General features: G+C 45.3%; 1 long non-coding RNA gene across 2 annotated transcripts; it reads left to right on the top strand.

The window, feature by feature from the left end:
• The first annotated feature begins 835 nt into the window (after window positions 1–835).
• Window positions 836–20,236, top strand: LOC132534231 (uncharacterized). 2 transcript variants are annotated; one of them, XR_009545905.1, is made up of 4 exons: window positions 836–1,020; window positions 1,507–1,585; window positions 14,235–14,316; window positions 20,061–20,236. It is a non-coding gene; the product is annotated as an uncharacterized LOC132534231 (long non-coding RNA). The 2 variants fall into 2 exon arrangements; XR_009545906.1 differs by having other exon boundaries at window positions 836–1,585.
• The last annotated feature ends 451 nt before the right edge of the window (window positions 20,237–20,687 follow it).

Here is a 20,687-nt window from a genome sequence, read left to right on the forward strand (position 1 = left end):
CCTCCTCTCCCCCCTCCTCCTCCCCTCCTTCCTCCTCCTCTTCTCCCTCCCCTCCTCCCCCTCTCCCCCCTCCTCCTCTCCCTCTTCCCCCTCCTCTCCTCCCTCCCCTCCCTCCTCCTCCCCTCCCTCCTCCTCCTCTCCCTCCGCTCCTCCTCCTCTCCGTCCCGGGCCGCCCCCGCAGCCCCCGCCCCGCCGCGGTCACGCCGGGAGATTCCGCGCTCGCCACCCCCGCGGGGCTCTGGCTCCGGCCCCCGCCCCGCCCCGCCCCGGCCCTGCCCGCCCCCGCCCCCGCCCCCGCCCCCGCGCGCGGCCGGTGACGGTGACGCAGATCCCCGCGGGGGTGGCGGCTGCGGGGCCTCTTCCCGCCGCCCCCTCTGCGGAACCCGGAGGGCGGCCCATTCGCACGGCAGCTGGGAGGAACCGGGTGGGCGCCTCCGGGCGGGAAGGAGGGAGGGACGCGGGGGCGGGGGGGACGGACGGACGCACGGAGGGAGCGAGGGAGAGACGGAGGGAGGGAGGGAGCGAGGGAGGGAGAGAGGGGGAGACGGAGGGAGGGGGAGGGAGGGAGGAGCAGACGCCTGGGGCCTGCTCGGCTGCCTCCGGCAAGGTTTGCGAGGACAGGGAGACCGGGAGAAGTAGCGAGGAGGGAAGGGAGAAAGGGACGGGGAAGGGAGGAGCAGGGAGGAGGAGGAAGGAAGGGACGGGGGAGGGAGGAGCAGGGAGGAGGAAGGGAAGAAAGGGACGGGGGGGGGGAGGGAGGAGGAAGGAAGGGACGGGGGAGGGGGAGGTGCGTGCCCGGGAGAGGGCTGCGAGGAGCACGGCCCGCCGAGCCTTCAGGCGGGACGACCCCCTGGGAGGTGGACTTTGAAAAAGACAGACACAGACAGACACAGACAGACACAGAGAGGAGGCCAGGCCGGGGCCACGGGGTTGAGCGCATGTTACAATGTGCGAGGACCCCGGTTCGAGCCCCTGGTCCCCACCTGCAGGGGGAAAGCCTCCGGTGAAGCAGAGCTGCAGGTGTGTCTGTGTCTCCCCCACCCCTCCCAATTTCTCTCTGCCTAGCTAATAACAAACAAAATATTTTTAAAAAAAACAAAAAACGTTAAGAGCAGCAGGTGTCTATCTTCCCCTTCCCTCTTAATTTTTATCCAATATATATTTTTTAAAGTAAGAAAATGAAAAAATAATTTAAAAAAAAAAGAGAGAACCAGAAAGAGCTCCCAGCTCTGCCCAGTGGCGGGCGCCGCCCCCTCTCTGGCTGCCCGGCCCGCTGCGCCCCTCGCCCCGCTGCAGCCACGGTCACGGTCACGGGGGCAGGTGGCAGGTGCGCGGCGCTGGAAGGAAAGCCCGGTTCAAAGAGAATCCCCGCCTCAACCTTCCACAGATCGACCTTCCACGACCTCCCACACACACACACACACACACCACCACCACCACTGCCACCACCACGGGTGCGACTGTCCAGCCCGCCTGGTCACTTGATTCCTCCCTTCCACCCTGCAGAAACCTGCCTGCTATTTTTCTTCCGCGTGTCCTGGGGCGTGTGACTACAGTCTCCTCTAGGCCTGCTGACAGAGCGTTTGTGAGTTTGGTTTGCTTCGACTTTTCTAACCAAAGAAAGTATTGAAACACTTCCAAAAATGTAATTCAGCTATTGCCAAGATAAACTGGAATTTTCCTTTAAAATTTTTTTTTCTTTCTGCAAAAAATGGGGAACGTGAAAGACTTGCTTGACTTAGAGCATCATGCTCTTCGGCTGCGGGCGCACCGAGGCAGTGTAGCACTACTGTCTTTAATAGACATAAGAATCCAGTTTGAAAGGAGGCCACTGGCACATTCTGGCTGACTTCGCTGACGGAATACAAGGCATTCTTTGACAGGGAAAATTCTCCATACCACATCTTTATGTTGCAGCAGTGGGTGAGTTGATATCATTGAAAGAAAAAGACCTTATTAGACGGCTGGACCCTTTTTGTCCTCCTTTTTGCAAACATCATGTTATAGGAATGAGGAATAATACCACGCTGTAATTATAAACCTCCTCCTCCAGTGGTAGTGAAAAGTTCTGTCTGGTGTAGCTGTGTTGAAATCTCGAATGAATATGCATGATTACCTACTACAGTTCTACGTTAGCTGAATTCAGAAACCACGGCTGCAAGTTCATCCGAACGTTACTATTAGTTTTGGAGCTGTGGATCCAGCTCCAAAAGTTCTTATATTTTCATACCAAATAAGAGTTTCGTAAAGTAAAGATAGGGGTTTACAGACTTTTAGACAATGTGATCTGTGAAAGTCTTGCAGTTCCTCTCTGGAATCCTGGTGTTTTGCGCTGTTCTGAAATAACTTTCTTCCAGAAAGTTGTACTGTCAGTGATTCATGAAACCCAAATGAGTGATCTTAACCTGAACTTGTGAGCCTTCCCAGTGAAAGTCTTTACAGAATGAGAGGAAATGCCATTAAACCCTTGACATGAGCGTGTGTGTGTGTGTGTGTGTGTGTGTGTGTCTGTCTTTCTGTCTGTCTAGCACTGAACTTTATGCTGAGAAGGAAATGTGTCTGGGCAGATTTTTCTTCAAACTTGAGTAGCCGATTCTGTAGGTCTGCATGGCAGCGATATAGTCAGTACGACTGTTAAAAAGAAAACTGAGGCACAGGGTGGTGTGATACACCTGGTTGAGCTCACATGTTACAGTGTGCAAGGTTCAATCCCAAGTACAAGCCCCCAGGCCCCACCTGCAGGGGGATCTCTGTGTGAGTGGTGAAGCAGGGCCACAGATGTCTCTCTACCTCTCTCCCCTTTTATCTCCCTCTACCCTCTCGATTTCTCACTCTCTCTAGCCAATAAGTAAAGATAATTTTAAAAAAGAAAACTGAGTCACTCACGTCTGAGACCACTCTGATAAAGCACCACTGACTGGTGTTTACCTCCTAACCACTTTGTCCTGTATGTCGCCTATAAGCACGACCTCCCTGCCATCTCTCTCCGCCTTGTTCTCCCATTCTTTCTCTATGTGTCACAGATACAGTCTTCTTTCATTCCCAGAGACTGGTGGTTTGCTAAGGAAAAGCACTTCATCCTTTGAAACAATAATTATGGCTTCTATTTAGTCTCTATCCCATACAATCCTGTATATCTCATGTCTCTTTTGTTCAACACATGTATACTGAACAGAATTTTTGAATGGTTATTAAAAATATCTTCAGACAGCCGTGTATTTGAAAAAATAATTATTTGGAAAGAAACATTTTCACATTGTGAAATAAAAGGCAAGTTTTAAATAAAAAATATGGAAAATCAGCAATTATTCTGATCTTTGAATGAAAATTTCACTGAGAGGATGTTAATTTATTTCAGAGATATTTCTTATTTTAATATATTTAAGTGACTTGAAAAAAATGAATTATAGATTTTAGATGTCCTTAAAAGAGAAAAAATAGCATTCTGTTTTATGGCCTACAAAATCTAAGATACAATATAATTGTATTCTATTGTTCTCCTGTTACTGCCTCCAAGCAATTCTATATCTGAATTTTCAACTCTTTGTGATGGTGGCCCCACAATTAACTGAGTCACACGTAACATACATATTACCAGAAATACAATTAAAATTTCCTTTATTTTGTAATAGAAGATCAGTTTTTTTTAATATAGAGAGAATTTACATTTTTATTTTTTTGCCTCCAGGGTTATTGCTGGGGCTCAGTGCCTGCACCATGAATCCACTGTTCCTGGAGGCCATTTTTCCCCCCTTTTTGTTGCCCTGGTTTGTTTTATCATTGTTAAAGTTATTATTGTTGTTACTGATGTCATTGTTGGATGGGACAGAGAGAAATGGAGAGAGGAGGGGAAGACAGAGAGAGGGAGAGAAAGACAGACACCTGCAGACCTGCTTCACCGCCTGGGAAGCGACTCCCCTGCAGGTGGGGAGCCGGGGGCTGTCACGGAGATCCTTACTCTGGTCCTTTTGGTTTGCATAACGTGCGCTTTAACTCGCTGCGCTACCGCTAACGCCGTACCCCCAATTTAAATGTTTAAACATTTATTAGGTTGTCATAAAAGTCGTGATGTACTTTTGCTTAAAAAACATGGAGCAGTACATCATGACTTTTCCAACAACCCAATAGGAGACTGTAGATGGGTTTCGAACGTTAAGGTGACTGGAATATGTGTGTGTGTGTGTGTGTGTGTGTGTGTGTATTCATTTCAAATGTCATCACTTTAAAATGCCTTCTCTGAAAAACATAAGCAAATCTTCACCACTGTTACACTTTTGAGAAGATACTATATAGTCTCAAAATATAGCTACTGTAGAGTTTTAAGATGTAATGGGTTATGAAGTTCACTGAGTTCAGTCTGGTTTAGTCAAAATTGATTCAAGTACTTTGAAGAAATTCAACATACAACTAGCTTAGTTTCTGTTTGTTTGTTTGTTTTTAACTAGCTCAGTTTCTAACATTTTTTTTTCTTTTGTTTTTAACATCGTGCCTATTTTGAACTTGAGATATAGACCCTATTATAAAATAGTGACATACTTAGACTTCCAGGACAAGGGGCAGTGCGTGTAAAATGCAAGTGAAAATGCAAAATTGCAGTCTCTGGAGGACGTAGGTCAGATCTTCGAAGCCATCTAACCAAATTGACTTCTACAGATAAAGAAGCTGACTCTTCACGTGGATAACATGAGGTGTAGGAGAGCACTGTCACAGTAAAGACTAAGTGCACACAAACATGGCACTGAGTGAAGAGTGGTTTCGGTTTTATTTTAATAGCTTGTGCTTAAGACAGAAGAAATGTAAAAAGAAACTTTTGAAAAGACTGTCTAGAGAGAATTTCCAGGCACGTTTTAGAGGCTTAGAGCTGCTTTTCTTTTCTTCCTTCTCTGCCCTCTCTCTTTGACTACAGTGGTTATAATCCAGATACTTTCTCTTTCCAGAGATCCTCTCTGTAGGGCTCGTGTAGTTGAATGTTTCCACAGCACTCTTTCAGGTTTCCACAACACTGTCTGCTGTAACTCATTCCTGTTCTGGACTGAATACTTACATCTCACCAGCTTGTCTAGATTGAAGTGCTAACTAACTTCCAGCGTGAGGGTATTGGGAGTCTAGCCTTGGGAGATGACGTTATAGTGAATGAAGTTTATGTCCTATTAACAACAACAACAGCAAATCCCAGAGGCCACTTATCTGTCCCTTTCAGTGTGTAAGGGCTGGCTCCATGAGAGGCTGAAGCTTAGGACCAAAAAGGAAGCCTCACTAGACACCGCACCACCTGCAGCCCCTTCACCTTGGAATGACTGCGCTCCAGACTATGAACAGAAATGTTGGCTGTTTGGTGACTCCATTAAAAAACAGGGCGAGGGGGCCGGGCAGTGGCAAAGGGTTACGTGCACATAGTACAAAGCGCAAGGACCTGCTTGAGGGTCTCGGTTCCAGCCCCCGGCTCCCCACCTGCAGGGGGTTCGCTTCACAAGCAGTGAAGCAGGTCTGCAGGTGTCTCTCTGTCTTTCCCTCTCTATCTTCCCCTGCCTCTCAATTTTTCTCTGTCTCTATCCAATAAGGGGAAAAAAACGGCCTCTAGGAGCAGTGGATTCCTAGTGCTGTCACTGAACACCAGCGGATAACCCTGGAGAAGAAAAAAAAAATGGGAAGAGGATATGAATAGAATTATTACGAAAGAAGAAATTCACGTGACCAACAGACATAAGAAATAAACGTTCAAAGTTGCTGACTATTAGAAAAATGCAAATAAAGATAATAATGAAATAACACTTTTCATACGTGAGAATGCCACACATTAGAAAGGACAGAGACAGGGATTGGGCGGTAGTGCAGCGGGTTAAGCGCAAGTGGCGCAAAGCTCAAGGACTGGCATGAGGATCCCAGTTTGAGCCCCCGGCTCCTCTCCTGCAGGGGAGTCGCTTCACAGGCGGTGAAGCAGGTCTGCAGGTGTCTATCTTTCTCTCCCCCTCTCTGTCTTCCCCTCCTCTCTCCATTTCTCTCTGTCCTGTCCAACAATGAACGACATCAACAATAACAATAATAACCACAAGGCTACAATAACAAGGGCAATAAAGGGGGGAAATAATGGCCTCCAGGATCAGTGGATTCATGGTGCAGACACTGAGCCCCAGCAATAACCCTGGAGGCAAAAAGAAAAGAAATGAAAGGACAGACATTAAGTGCTGGTGAGAATGTGGGGAGAGAAGAAAGCTTCTGCACTGTTGGTGTGAATATAAATTGATTCAACCCCTCCAGGAAACAGACTGGGGGTTCCTCAGAACATTAGAAATGGAACTCCCATGTGTATGACTTAGCAGTTCCTCTCCCAGGGATATGCGCAAAGAGATATACCTCTGTTTACCGAAGTTTAAAGTCATCCAAACAGAAGCATCCCAGATGGCCATCGACAAATAAGTGGTTCAGAAAGCTGTGGCATTATCAGCACAATGGTGAGAAATGCTGAGTTTCTGTCCTTTTCCGTATCTTGAATGGAACTTGAAGGAATCATTTTAAGTATAGTAAGTTGGAAGCAGAAGGACAGATACCAGGTGACCTCACTGACAGATGATAAGTAAGAAGCAAGACAAGAAGGAAACCAGGTGAGACTTGGACTGGCTGCGGTACAGAACAGAAGACTCTGGACTAGGAGGACATGGGGTGGGGTGAGGTGGGGATGGGCGTTGAGTACTGGGTAGTGCTTGATGACAGAGTGCCTTGGGTTGGTGGTGGGAGTGGTGTGAAGACACCAATCATGGGAAAGTAAGAAACTTTGGTTTGCAAATGGTTTGCAAACTAATGGTTTGCAGTACTCAAGTACTGCAAACCATTACCCAGCCCAAAATGATTTAGAATAAGGGGGGGGGGGTGTTTGTTGGTTTTTTTGGTTTTTGCCACCAGGGTTATCTCTGGGGCTTGGTGCCAGCATTACGAATCCACTGCTCCTGTGGCCATTTTTCCCCCATCTTATTGGATAACAATGATATTCCATTGACTATCTTAAGCCACAGATCCTTTATTCACTTGTCTATTGACAACTTCATTTTTAATTCAGAATATATACAAATATCAAATCTGTAAGTTGAACACCTGAAACTGAAACAATGCTGTATGTTAATTATCCTTCAATAAAAAAAAAAACTTCAACAAAAAAAAAAAAACAGTGTGGAATCTAACAAAGCCCATAAGCATCTTCCAAAGTAACAAATTCTTTATTTGAAACAAACGAACAAAAAATCAGTAACTTAGCCACCAGATATGTATTGAGCTCTCACATGGAATCAGTCCTGGGTAACTATAAGCCTTGAAGAAAATGTCTACAAGTCAGATAGCTATCTATATGTATCCATATTTATATCTGTGTCTATATCAATATCGCTTGCTTGAGCTGATTTAATCTGTTGTTTCAAATACAGTCGTGTTGCTGATCAGTCATCACGCATGTGTGCGCTTGTGACTGTCGAGACCGCACCTCCCTCAGGGACTTGCACAATCGTAGGACTTTTATCACTGAGCCTCTCGCTTCCATGCAGAGACAGAAGTGGCTTCCGGGCAGCCTCTGATGTCTCCAAGCTTCTGTTCAGCTGCAGAAAACCGGCTCCACCAGACTCGGGGCTGTTCTAGGGCTGCTAGAGACGCTTCTCCAGGCTGTTGTGCCTCCTTGGAGGAGGAGGGCAGCTTGCACTCCTTCCTCATCTGCCAAACACATCCATCCCAGTCTCCATGCTGTACCTGGTTAAGAGAGCTTGCTGCCATTCAGCACATTCTCCAACTCAAAGTGGCCCCAGGCCCCACCCTAGAGATCAAATTGCCCCTGGTAGCACCCTGTCAGACTACTTTTTGGTAGACTTTGTGTTTTTCAGATTCTCTTCTGGATTCTACAAATGTGTATTTGTTAAAGTTTTTTTTTTTTTATTATCTTCATTTGTTTACTGAGTAGAGATAGCCAGAAATCAACAGGGAAAAGGGAGAGAAACATTAGGACACCCACAGCCCTGCTTCACCACTCGCAAAGCTTTCCGCCTGCAGATGGGGCTCAAACCCCATCAGACCCAGGGGCTCAAACCCGGGTCCTTGTGCGTTGTGATACATGCACTCAACCAGGTGCACCACCCCCTGGCCCCTACAAGCTATTTTATTTTTTTATTATCTTTATTTACTTATTGGATAGAGATAGTCAGAAATTGAGAGGGAAGGGGGAGAGAGGCAGAGAGACAGAGAGACGCCTGCAGCACGGCTTCACCACCTGCAAAGCTCTCCCCCTACAGGTGGGGACTGGGAGCTCGAACTCAGGTCCTTAAGCACTGTAACAGGTGCGCCCCCGCCCGGTCCCCACTCTACGGATGTGAAGCCATTTTTCTCGTCCTACTCTTTTCAATCTCTCGGTGTTCCTACGAGCTGGAGTGGGTTTGTCTGAGGCACATTGACATCGCTACAAAGGTGCTGGTGGGAGGTCCCCATCCGGACGCTTGGAGTAGGTGCTTGGGACGCCCAGAGGCGTCACACAGGGGCACACTGCTTGTCTCGCTGTCACCCTCTGCTCAGACTCATACACACTAGGCAGGAGTTTCGAAGAACCACACACCCCACCTTGCTTGTATGCTATGAGCAGGAAATAGACACATCCCTTAGAAGGGGGGTATTTCTCCAGCGAGAACAAACCTTCAGAAGCAGAGGGCTGCCTGGGGATAGTCAGAGGAGGAAGAAACGGAAAGGGACTGAGACAGTCCAGGCTCCCCATGTCGCCCCGTGGACTGACAGCTAGGTCCTTTGAGAAAGAAGGACTTCCTGTTCTGCTCCGCTCCTGGCTGGCAAGAGCTGCTGGCAAGGCCACTCCAGCTCCCACCTCCCCTCTGTCCTCCCCCACCCACGGCACTCCTTCATTGCTTTCTCCTCCCCTCTCAGTGTTCTCCTCATGTCTGGGTTTATTTCCTGACCAAAAAAAGAACATGGTCTGATCTCAATTACTTCGGAGATGTTAATGTTGCGGTATTCTAGTTTTCCAAAGTTGTTTGGATGCTGTTTGTTCAACAATTAAACACATGGTGAGAGATACACTCTAAGCCATTATGTTCAAGAGAAAAAAAAATTTTTTTTTAAATCTTTGCCCTAATCCTTGGTCTAGAAAGACCAGGATGTAAAAGTAGAGTCACACCTTTTTCTTTTTTAATTATCTTTATTTATTGGATGGAGACAGCCAGAAATCAAGAGGGGAGGGGGTGATAGAGAGGGAGAGAGAGACACCTGCAGCCCTGCTTCACCACTTGCAATGTTTTCCCTCTGCAGGTGGGGACCAGGGGCTTGAACTCAGGTCCTTGTGCATTGTAACCTGTGCACTCAACCAGGTGTGCCACCAGCCGGCCCTGTCACTCCATTTTCTAAGCTGTTTTTAGACACACAATGAAAAGAGCGATGATTCTGCCTTGCTAGGACATAGGAGCGAAAATCATGAAGCTTATGGGAAGTGACAATCAGGTCTCCAGGGGATGAATTGAATAGACTCAGGAAGTACAGACACGGCCCTCAAAGCACAGAAGCGCTGAGGCACCGAGGCCACGGGAAACATGAGCAGTGCATTAGGGAAGCAATTGCACAGGGAGACATCACTAACTCCGAATGACTTAAGAATGAAATGGGATGAGGACGGAAGCAGAAGATGTGATTACAAAGGCAGCGTCCTCATAGGAGATGACAGGCCGGCGTTGTACGGTATCACTGCCTTTTCGTCAGTGAGTGCAAACATCATGCCGGAGGTATTAAGAATTGTGGTTACAGTGAGGGGAGAGGAAGGTGATGGAAAGGCAAACAGGAGCCTTCAGAAGTGCAGGCGTGACTTTCCCTGGTTTGTGCCATGGGTATAGAAATAGTCACTTTGTAATGCTTCACTGAAATACATATTCATGGTGTCAGTACTTTTCCTGATGTTATTATTCTCGTTTGTTAAATTATTTTTTCTTTAAATCAAACTGATTGATTTAACAAAGAAAGAGAAGGAATAGAAAGAAAAAGGAAGGAAGGAAGGAAGGAAGGAAGGAAGGAAGGAAGGAAACAGAATCCGGCACTCCAATTGTGTAAACTTGGGCTGGAGTTCAGGAATCTGCATTTTGGGGAGGGGTGGGATGCACAAGGCTTATTGCTGAGACCCGATCATGGTACCTGGATGGTGCCACTGTTCCTGGCAGCCAGTTTTCCTTTTTCCGGTAGAGCCAGAAATAGAGCAAAAGAGAAAGTGATACCTGCGGCACTGCTCCACTGTTCCTGAATCTTCCTTCTTGCAGATGGGGACTGAGGACTTGAACCTGGGTCCTTGCGCATGGCAATGTGTGCTCTATCCTAGTGCACTCCCATCCGACCCCCAAGAATCTGTTATTTCTAAAGCAATTACTTTAGAAGATTTAAAGCCAAAAGGGACTCCTAGAACCACAGTTGAGAACGCTACTGAGCTTGTGGGGAGTTGTCCAAGACATTTAAGGGGTAAATGAAGAATCAAGAAAGCTTCCTTGGTCTGTCTGCAGGTGCAGGTCAGTGAGAAGCTGTGGGTGGCCGCCAGCTTACTCTGAAGCACATACCTGCCCTCTGGCCCATCCCCACGTGTTTTGAGGGAAGTGTTACAAATAAGGTGTTAACCACCTGTAAAAACAATTTTGTGAGGTGTGTTTTACTTTTTCAGCCTTTTTAAATATTGAAAAAATAATAAAGGTCCTAGTATAAAAGTTTCTGATAGTCAAATTTAAGACAAGGAGTGTTCTGGACAAGATCTATTAAGGCAACAAAGAGCTTTCTAGAATTCTTGCCACTGGGAGCATTCTCAGCCCGTGAGTAAGAGTTCTGCGGCTGATCTGCCATCTCTGTGGCATTTCCTCAGTGGTGACTGATTTGGATGGATGTGACTACATTCTCTTGCTGATGCCCCTTTATAAGCAGATGGATATTTTTTATGACATGAAGCATCCAAACTCTAGTGCCTTTGGAGAAGGGGGGGGGAGGCCAATTTATGTTACAGGGTTTTTTTTTCTCCTGTTTTTCAGTGTTTTCAAAGAAAAGAAAGGGAAATTGACTTAAACAAAGAATAGAAAACTCTAAAAACTATGACACAGAGTGGGGGTGGGGGGTTGATAGATAGCATAATGGTTCTGCAAAGAGATTCTCACACCAGAGGCTCCAAAGGCCCACGTTCAATCCCCTGCACCACCATAAACCAGGGCTGAGCAGTGCTGTGGTAAAAGAAAATAAATACATAAAATAAAAGCTGTGACAGAAAGTTTGCAGAAACACCTCTCTCACAACTGAAATACGGAGCAGAGTGAATAAATGGTCCTTCAGTGGTACGACTCTGACTTCTCTGAACCAGATCCGTAAAACCTGTCTGCTTCCCTTTATCAACACAACAAAAAAAAATACATACATGGAAACCACTACATACATGGAAACCACTACATACATGGAAACCACTACATACATAGAAACCACTACATACATGGAAAACCACTACATACATGGAAGCCACTACATACATGGAAAACCACTACACACATGGAAACCATTACATACATGGAAAACCACTACATACATGGAAACCACTACACACATGGAAAACCACTACACACATGGAAACCACTACACACATGGAAAACCACTACATACATGGAAAACCACTGCACACATGGAAAACCACTACACACATGGAAAACCACTACATACATGGAAAACCACTACACACATGGAAAACCACTACATACATGGAAACCACTACATACATGGAAACCACTACATACATAGAAACCACTACATACATAGAAACCACTACATGCATAGAGACCACTGCATACACAGAAACCGCTACATACATGGAAACCACTACATACATGTAAACCACTACATACATGGAAACCACTACATACATAGAAACCACTACATACATGGGAACCACTACATACATGGAAAGCCAGCAGAAAAACCAGCGTGGAGCTCACATGAACTGCCGACAGAAGAAATAAGGCAAAAATCCAGGTGACAACAACAGAGACTTGCTTTTTATTTCTTTCTGATCTGATAAATGGAGGCATCTGTGGTGCCGGTGGGGATTAAGCCTCTCCCTGCTTAGTCCACGCTCCTCACTGAATTCAGCCTGCCTGGGTTCAGCCAGACCCCGTGCTGCTGGACTCTGCCAATCTTTCAACTCAAGTCCAGTTCAGGCCTCACAAGATTCGACTGGAACCTGGTTCAGAGTACTCCAGGCTCGGCCTGTGCTCAGTGCAGCTTGTGTCTGGTAATTCGCCCAGTTCCAGCCAGACCCCTCGCCACTCTGGCCAGCTGGTTCCACTGAGGGCTCTGCCACCTACTGCCTCTGTGTATTTGTGGAGAGACACATATGGGAAGGTAACAATATTGGCCTGCGATGGTGGTCAAAGACAACGACTTGAACGAAACCCCCAGTTCTGCTGATCAGAACTTCAAAGTTATGGTCCCAGAGATGGTTTTCAGATTGAGAATTATGGAGAAGGACTGAAACAAATTCAGAAGAATAAATGAAGAAATTTATAGACAAATTCTCAATCGTCATCAGAGAAGTGCAAAGTACAGTGGCAGAACACCTGCAGACTGACAGCCACCAATAGCAAAGGGGAGAACAGCAAGATAGATGGGAAAGCCATTATCCCCCCACCCCTACACACACACACACACACACACACACACACACACACACACACACACACACGGAAAGAAACACTAAAATAGATGAAGAAAATATAAGAGCATTATAGAAGCGCATTGAGAGAAACAGCATCTATGTCATAAGAGTCCAAGGAGAGCAAGAAGGACAGACACAATTCCTGTCTAAAGACATTCTAACTGAGAATTTCCCCCAAACCAAACAAGTAAGGTGCGATCCGGGAGGTGGCATAGTGGGTAAAGCACTGGACCCTCAAGCATGAGGTCCCGAGTTCAATCCCCAGCAGCACATGTACCAGAGTGAGGTCTGGTTCCTGCTGTCTCTCTCTCCTCCTAGCTTTCTCATGAGTAAATAAATAACATATTTTTAAAAAGAAGTGAGTAGGTCCTCAAACCCAGGAAGATGGGCAGAGTCAAATGAAAAACAAATTCAAAGCAAAGTTCACTTCGATACAGAGTCATTAAAGTAGCAAAGATCAGAAACAGAGCAGGGGCCAAGTGCTGGTGCACCTGGTTGAACATACATGTTACAGTGCACAAGGACCCAGGTTCAAGCCCTGCAGGGAGAAAGCTTCACAAGCAGTGAACCAGGGCTGCAAGTGCCTCACTTTCTCTCTCCTTCTCTATCTCCCCCTTGCATCTCTATCCTATAGTTTCTGTCTCTGTCCTACAAAATTAATTACATAAATAAACAGACAACAAGAGGATTCTGAAATCTACTAGAGACAAGCAGAGTCACCTATGATGGAAATCCCCCAAGACTGTCAGCTGATAACACCACAGAAACTCTAAAGGCTAGAAAGCGCTACAGGATATATTCAGAGTTCTTGTGGGTTGGTGGGAGTGGGGGCTGGGGTGGGGTAACGCATTTTGATGAGGTGAAAAACTATCCTTCTGAAACACTGATCAGCTCTAAGCCAAGGTTACCTCAAAAGCAAATTAAAACTATTACTATATTTTGAAATCACAAATTATTGGCTAGAATTAAAAGTATAAAGGGTTATAAATTTCTGGTAAGAGTACAAGTTAGTACAGTCACACTGGAGAACAATCTGACAATATTTATCGGAATCCATGTTTTTCAACCCAGAAATTGTACTTCTGGGTATATCCTCAAAGAAGTTCTTTGACACGAGCCCCAAGATCAAGACTACTCACTGCAGCATTGCGTACACTAGTGAAAAATTGGAAACAACTTACTTTAGAACAGCAGAGGGATTTGTGAGTAAATTTGTGATACATTCATTTGTGGCTATAGCTGTGAAAATAAATGAAACAGATTCATATAATTTCTCATGGAAGAATCTCATCTATAATGCTGGATTAAAATATGTAGATGAATGAGCATATTATGACATTTATAGCCAAGTTAATAGCATGTAAGAACATGATTTTTTTAAAGAACAGAAAGCAAAAACATAAAGTAACAACTGGACTGGTTTAGTCAATTGCACCAAAGCAAAGGATTCTGGGAAGGAGGACAGAGAGAGAGGTGGAGGGGGAAGGCTTCAGGTCCTGGTGCAGGATGATGGGCCTAATTTTGTGGTGACTGTGTTTTGCAGACACCTGTCTTGATAAGACGAGAAACTGTATCCTGTGCCAACAGCTGTACGTAATTAACCATCAACCTCCAATAAAACGTAAGTGAATATATACATACATTTAAATTTTTAAAAATATTTTATTCCCTTTTTGTTGACTTGTTATTGATGTCATCGTTGTTGGATAGGATAGAGAGAATGGAGAGAGGAGGGGAAGACAGAGAGGGGGAGAGAAAGACAGACACCTGCAGACCTGCTTCACTGCCTGTGAAGCGACTCCCCTGCAGGTGGGGAGATGGGGGTCGAACCAGGATCTTTCTGCCAGTCCCTGCGCTTTGCATCACGTGCGCTTAACACACTGTGCTACCACCTGACTCCCCATACAGACATTTTTTTTAAGTGTGACATATTACCTTGTTGCAATGGAAGTCTCTCCAGACAATTATAGATGAGCTATACAAGGGGTCACAGAACAAAGAATAAAGCAAAATGCTTAAACCATATGGTTTGTTAAATCAGTTGAAAACACAGTAAGATGCAAAGTTAAAGTAGGTTAAGCTGTCTAAGATATGGTAGAGAAGAAAGGTGACACTACCTGAATTTTAGTTCAATTACCTCTCTCTCCTCCTCCTCCTCTAATTCTTCTATTTCTTCTTCTCCTTCTCCTCCTTCTCCTTCTCCTCCTCCTCCTCCATCATCATCATCATCTTCTTCTTCTTTTTCTTCTTCTTCTTCTCCTTCTCCTCCTCCTCCTCCTCCATCATCATCATCATCATCATCTTCTTCTTCTTCTTCTTCTTCTTCTTCTTCTTCTTCTCTCTCTCTCTCTCTCTCTCTCTCCCCTCTCTCCTGTCTGCTTCTTCTCCTACTCCTCTTCTCCCCCTCCTTTTCTCCCCCTCCTCTCCTCCTCCTCCTCTTCCTCCTCCTCCTCCTCCTCCTTCTTCTCTCTCTCTCTCTCTCTCTCTCTCTCCCCCTCTGGCCTCAGGAATCTTCACTGTGTCATAAATATTTGATGACTCATGTCCTCTTGTATACTTAGTGTATCATGACTATTGGGTGTGTCTTGGATTTTCCACTCTTTTTAATTATGTTCATTTTATGACTGTTCTATTTATCCATGTCTACTAATTTTATCTGTGTCTGTCTGTCAAGCAATGGGTTGCTAACTTGCTTATTCTTATATGTTTTATACATTTTGCCTGTCTCATAAGCTGTGTGCCCCAATTTTTAGTTCAATTTTTCTCTGTGTGTATACATTCTCCTTACCCTCTATAGAACAATTGTATACTCGTAAACCATTCAGCACACACAAACATACATTTGTGTGTAATATGGCTAAAATATAAATAAATGCTTGAAAAGCATAATCTGATACCTCAGGATCTGGAAAACCGCAATCAAGAAGGAAAGAGATCTGCCAAGGAAGGATTCCACAGAACTTTCATCAGTAACTTGATGAAAGAAGTATCACTGTGCTTTGTTGTCAGAAAGCATGTGAAGTTGATATTTTAGGAAAGGATTTCAGTGGATACAAGCCAACTCTAGGCCAAAGGTGGAGGCAGTTCAGTCTCCCAACAACTTGAACCAAGAATCAGGAAGCCAGGGAGAAAAGCTTTGGTTTTCCTTTTGCTGCTCACTGGTGAGCTCCGCAGACACGTCTCTTTCCCTCTCTACTTCTGGTGATTTTTCCCTCTCTACTTCTTTTCTTCTTTTTAATATAATTTTATTTATGTATTTATTTATTTATTTATTTATTTGTTGGATAGAGACAGCCAGAAATTGAGAGGAAGGGGAAGACAGAGAGACACTTGCAGCCCTACTTCACCACTTGTGAAATGACCTCCCTACAGGTGGGGACTGGAGGCTTGAACTCGGGACGTTGCACATTGCAACATGTACACCCAACCAGATGGACCACCACTCAGACTGCCTAAAGATCTTGATGTCCAGGAGTTGGGCTGTAGCGCAGTGGGTTAAGCGCAGGTGGCGCAAAGCACAAGGACCAGCATAAGGATCCCGGTTCGAACCCCAGCTCCCCACCTGCAGGGGAGTCGCTTCACAGGCAGTGAAGCAGGTCTGCAGGTGTCTATCTTTCTCTCCTCCTCTCTGTCTTCCCCTCCTCTCTCCATTTCTCTCTGTCCTATCCAACAATGACAACAACAACAATAATAACTACAACAATAAAACAACAAGGGCAACAAAAGGGAATAAATAAATAAAATAAAATATAAAAAAAGAAAAAAAAAGATCTTGATGTCCTAAAGGGCCAAGCAGTGGCACACCTGGCTAAGTGCACACATTACAGTGTACAGGGACCTGGGTTCAAGCCCCTGGTTCCCACCTGCAGGGGGAAAGTTTCATGAGTGGTGAAGCAGGGCTGCAGGTCTCTCTCTGTCTCCCCTCCCCTCTCAATTTCTCTCTGTCTCTATCCATAAATAAATAAATAAATAATTTTTAAAAGATCTTTATGTACCACCTCCAGTGCTTTTTAAACTAGTCTATAGGGTTGGGGTCTATACCCTTCGGAAGTTTTGAGTGCTGCTTTGTCTGGAGGATGAAGAAACACTAACAGACCAGCTTCCTTCACTAAGCCCACCACTCTAGACACCTGGAACACTCCTCTGACCTCTGCTTTACAACACAAGATAGCTATGTCCCCAAGTATCAAGTCTTCAAGAGGGGGCCAGGTGGTGGCGCACCTGGTTGAGTGCACATGTTACAGTGCACAAGGACCCGGGTTCCAGCCCCCATTCCCACACCTTCAGGGGGAAAGCTTTGCAAGTGGTGAAGCAGGGCTGCAGGTGTCTCTATGTCTCTCTCCTTCTCTATCACCCCCTTCCCTCTCAATTTCTGACAGTCTCTATCCAATAAAGATAATAAAAAAAAATTAAGAAGAAAATAGTCTTCAAGGACCAGTGCTATTCCAAGCCCTTTCTGATGGTGTAATGCATGTAAAACGTTCAACATGAGTAAATCTCCCTCAGAAATTCCATGACGTCAAAGGAGCCAGTTCACAGTCTCACTACGACACCATCATTTTCATGCCACCTAGGAAGTTGAAGCAGCTCCACAGCTCCAGAGGCAAGGGTGCAGATGCCAGGGAAACAGCTGGCGGAGCTCCACTGTGCTGCCAGGCCAGAGCCCAGAAGGAAGCATGCGGGGCGGGGGCGGCAGGGGCGGCGGGGGCCCTCAGCATCCCCGTGTCCTCACAGTCTGTGTCTCTACTTGTTAGGTCGGCACACTGATTGAAAAATGTCCGTCTAGATCTATTTCTAGGCTTTCAGTGTGTGGAGGAAACACATCACTTTGTCATTTTATTTTTGTCAGGTCAGAGGCAGAGACAGATGTTCCTTTTCTTTGGTGATGCGTCTTTGGAAGCACAAGAGACAGGCAAATAGGCCACACTCGTCTGAGTCAGCTGGAGGGATTTGAGCAGCAAAAAAAGAATAGAGACAGCACTGGGAACAGATAGAGATGAGCACAATAAAATCAAGGGGAAGATTCGAGATGGTTTTGTTTTTTTAATGTTGAGGGAAAACGATGAAAAAAGTGTCCTAGTATGAATATCTTATTATTTGTCAAAAGCCCCAAATGCTGTCGATATAAATAACCTCTTAAAATTTACTGAGAGACGTGTGAACACTTATGGAAATCTAGTCAGTGGCTTGGTGAGTTTCCAGAGGAATCCTGGTCACGTTCTGCTGGGTTTTCAGGTGATTGTCATGCTCCCCTCATTGACTGGGAAGAGCAGAACTCAGCAGCTGCCATGCCGCCAGAAGCCTCTGGTAAATACACTTTTTAAGTTCAGGAAAGCTCATTAGTAAAATCATCTGGTCCTAGACACTTATTCTGGGGGAGACCCCTGACTACTCTTACAATTTCATAAAGAAAGTCTCTTTTTTAAAAAAGGAATTATCTTATTATGAGGAAAGCAGAAAGGTCAGAAAATCATTAAACTTTGGGATATGGCTGTGTCAGGGACTGATGCAAGGCCTCCAGGGTCTCTGGCTTCCAGGTCCCGTGTTATTGTTCTAAGTTATCTCCCCAGCCAAAGAAGCCTTAAAAAAAAAAAAAAAAAAAAACCTGGAGACATTTACCTATTGAAAGTTATGTTTGGGAGTCAGACAGTATTGCAGCAGGTTAAGCGCATGTGGCGCGAAGCACAATGACCGACGTAAGGATCCCGGTTCGAGCCCCCGGCTCCCCACCTGCAGGGGAGTCGCTTCACAGGTGGTGAAGCAGGTCTGCAGGTGTCTGTCTTTCTCTCCCCCTCTCTGTCTTCCCCTCCTCTCTCCATTTCTTTCTGTCCTATCCAACAACGATGACGACATCAATAACAACAACAATAACTATAACAATGGAAAACTACAAGGGCAACAAAAGGGAAAATAAATAAATAAAAGATAAATAAAATGAATTTTTAAAAAATTCAAATAAATTTATGTTTGAGCATGGACAAGGTCGTAGTTAGCAAAGAAATGTGAGTCAGAATCATGAGCCAGCACTTCAGACCCACGAAGAAGACGATCAACAGAAACTTACACAATAGATGATGTAGGTAGAGATATGAAACTATTTGAATCCTTATTCTTTATTGGTAGTATTATAAAATAATATTGTCATTTTGCAAGGCAGTTTGACTTTCTCAAGCAGTTACACAGTTAACGTATGACCCACCGGTTCTAGTCTAGGGATGTATCCAAGAGAATAAAAACATACACCCTTATAAAAATGCGTACAATGATATTCACCATAAGCAAAAAGTAAAAACAACCCAGACATTTTGCCTTTGGGGACCGATAGGATGCAGTATTGATGTTGATAGTTTGTGAATATGCAAAAAAAAAAGACCAACAAACTTCGAAATGGTGATTTTTGGTATGTGGATTACATATACGACCTATTATTTAATAAAAGAAATGTAATTGAAAATAAAGAGACTCATCTAGGATGTACAGAATCATCTAAATGATTCAGGTCACTGCCATCTCTGACAGCTTCAGTACTGCCAGGTGTTTCTCCTAATTTTCCATGTGCTCTTACTTAATTTTTAAAATTTTGAGACTTCAAAGTTATCCAAGTAAATAGTCTCAAGTGTGTCTCCAGCGTATCTTGGGCGGTCTCCTACAGTATCTGAGTCCACAGCCTACTGATTTGGATCCAGAGAGTAAATTATGACCACATGTATTTCAGCCATGGGTTAGCAGAGTACCAGTAAAGACTCGAATTTGTCAGGGGTGGGGCGGTAGCGCAGCGGATTAGGCACACATGGCATGAAGCCCAAAGGCCAGGTAAGGATCCCCGTTCGAGCTCGGGCTCCCCTTCTGCAGGGGGGTTGCCTCATAAGAGGTGAAGCAGGTCTGCAGGTGTCTTTCTCTCCCCCTCTCTGTCTTCTCCTCCTCTCTGGAATTCTCTCTGTCCTATCCAAGAACAAGGGCAACAAAATGGGAAAAATTGGCCACCAGGAGCAATAGATTTGCAGTACAGGCATTGAGCCCCAGCAATAACCTTGGAAGCAGAAAAAAAAAAAAAAAAAAACAGGCTGGGTGGTGGCGCACCTGGTTGATCACATGTATTACAATGCTCAAGGACCCAGGTTCGAGCCCCTGGTCCTCACCTGCAGGGGAACAGAAGCAATAATATTGCAAACTTTTTCTAAGACTTTTGAGAACTACAATGATTCTTGTTTCAGGGTGGAGACAGAACTTTGGTGGGTGTGGTGTGAAGCTGGACTGTCGTTTTGTAATCTTGTGAACAAGCCACTATTAAACCACTAATAATTTTCTTTAATAAAGGGGGAGAATAGGGCTAAACTTGAATTGGCTGTGGTCTGTTGTGTGGCTCTAGGGAGAAGTCAGGAGAAGGCTGAAGGGGAGTTGAGTCAGAGGAAGATCCCAAGTTCACAGAAGGTGTGTGTGTTGACACACGTCATGAGGACATAGGAGAGTGACAGTCTTGTAAACCATCACTTCCCCAGTAAAGTGAATTTATTTGTTTGTTTGCCTTTAACCAGAGCGCTGACTGCTCAACTCTGGCTTATTCTGCTGCTTCTTCTTCTAGCGTTTGCCCTTCTTCCGTAGCCAGTCAACAGTGTCAGGTTGAGCCTGATGTAAAGTTTCGAGACCTCCTTTGAATCTGGAGAGGTGGCAGTCGTTGACTATGTGGGTCATAGTCTGTCTGGAGCCACAGGGGCAGTTCGGGTCATCTCTGGCTCCCCAGCGATGGAACATAGCGGCGCACCGGCCATGGCCTGTTCGATAGCGATTGAGGAGGGCCCGATCATAACGTGCTAGGTCAAAGCCGGGTTGACGCTCGCAGGGTTCTATGATGAGGTGTTTGTTCTTGACCTCAGCTGACTGCCAGCTCTGTTTCCAAGAGACTGGAACAGAGAAGTTCAGTGTAGGCGTAGGGGACCAGATTGGGTGACGAGACGTCAAGCGTTGGACAGGGTGGGCGAAGATATCCGCGTATATT

Source organism: Erinaceus europaeus, chromosome 18, assembly GCF_950295315.1.
Source record: "Erinaceus europaeus chromosome 18, mEriEur2.1, whole genome shotgun sequence".
NCBI classification, from domain to species: Eukaryota; Metazoa; Chordata; class Mammalia; order Eulipotyphla; family Erinaceidae; genus Erinaceus; species Erinaceus europaeus.